Genomic DNA, 2027 nt, shown 5'->3' on the forward strand with positions numbered 1-2027 from the left:
CTCCTTAATTCATTCTATGAAGCCAGTATCAACCTGATACCAAAAAATGACAGACACAAGAATGAAAGAAATTACGGGCCAATATCCCTAGTGAACATAGAATCAAAAATCCTCAGCAAAACTCTAGCAAACCACATCCAGAAGTATATTTTTAAAAAATTACTCATAATGATCAGGTGGGATTTATTCCCTAGATGTAAGGCTAGTTCAACATATGGCAAATCAATAAACGTGATTCACCACATACACATAAATAAAAGCAAGGATCACTTGATCATCTCAATAGACACAAAAAAGCATTTGACAAAATCCAACAACCCTTCATGATAAAAACTCTCAACTACCTAGGCGTTGAAGGAACATTCCTCAAAATAATAGCCACCTATGACAAACCCACAGCCAATATCATACTTAATGGGCAGGAGTTGGAAGCACTCCTCCTAAAATTTGGAACAAGAAAAGGATGCACACTGTCACCACTCCTATTCAACATGGAACTGGAAGTCCTAGCCACAGCAATCAGGCAAGAGAAAGAAATAAAAGGCATCCTATATAGGAAGACAGGAGGTTAAATTATCTCATTTGCAGATGATATAATTCTATATCTAGAAAACCCCAATGATTCCAAAAGAATTCCAGCACTCATAAGCAACTTCAGGAAAATCTCAGGTTACAAAATCAACACTCAAAAATTAGTTGCATTTCTATTCACTAACAACCTTCAAGCTGAGAACCAAAATAAGAACACAATCCATTTACAATAGACACACACACACACACACACACACACACACACACACACACGCACACACATATGCACACACACTTCAGAATACATCTAACCAAAGAGGTGAAAGATCTTTGCAACAAAAGCTTACAAAACATTGCTGAGAAAAAGTCAAAGAAGACACAGACAAACGAAAAAGCATTCTATGCTCATGTATTGGAAGAATCAATAGTGTTAAAATGTGCATATTGCCAAAAGCAATCTACAGATTCATTGCAATCCCTATCAAATCACCAGTATCATTTTTCAGACCTAGAAAAAACAATATTTAAATCATATGGAAACAATCAAGAGTCTGCATAGCCAAAGCAATCCTAAGCAAAAAGAACAAAGCTGGAAGCACCACATTGCCCGACAAGGTCACAGTAACCAAAAGAGCATGGAATTGGTACAAAAATAGACACATATATCAATGGGACAGAAGAGAGAACCCAGAAGTAAAACCAGAGTCCTACAACCATCTCATCTTTGACAAAGTCAACAAAAACAAACATTAGGAAAGGATACCCTATTTAACAAATGGTGCTGGGAATACTGGATAACCATATGCAGAAGAATGAAGCTGGACCCTTTACTCTTACCGTAACAGAAATTAACTTAAGATGGAACAATGACTTAAATGTAGATCTCAGATTATAAAAAAATCTTTGAAGAAAACCTAGGAAACACTCTTCTGGACATTGGCATAGGCAATTAATTCATGACCAAACCTCAAAAGCAAAAGCAGCAAAAGCTAAAATTAACAAGTGGGACCTAATCAAACCCAAGGGCTACTGCACAGCAAAAGAAACCATCAACCATATGAATGAACAATCTACAGAATGGGAGAAAATATTTGTAAACTATGCATCTGACAAAGGACTAATATCCAGAATCTACAGAGAACTCAAATGAATTGACAGGAAAACAAAACAAAACAAATATCCTCATTAAAAATGGGCAAAGTACATGAACAGACACTTCTCAGAAGAACATACAAGCAGACAACAAACATGAAAAAATGTTCAACATCACTAGTAATCAGATAAATGCTAATAAAAACCACGTTGGGATACCATCTTACACCAGTGAGAATGGCTTTTATTAAAAAGTCAAAAAACAACAGATGTTGGTGAGGTTGTGGAGGAAAGAAAATGCTCCAACATCATTGGTGGGAATGTAAGCTTGTTTAACTACTGTGAACAGCAGTTTGGAGATTTGTCAATGAACTAAAAATAGATTTAACATTGAAGCCAGAAAT

Source organism: Carlito syrichta, unplaced genomic scaffold, assembly GCF_000164805.1.
Source record: "Carlito syrichta isolate Samal-C Ts95f unplaced genomic scaffold, Tarsius_syrichta-2.0.1 Scaffold314619, whole genome shotgun sequence".
NCBI classification, from domain to species: domain Eukaryota; kingdom Metazoa; phylum Chordata; class Mammalia; order Primates; family Tarsiidae; genus Carlito; species Carlito syrichta.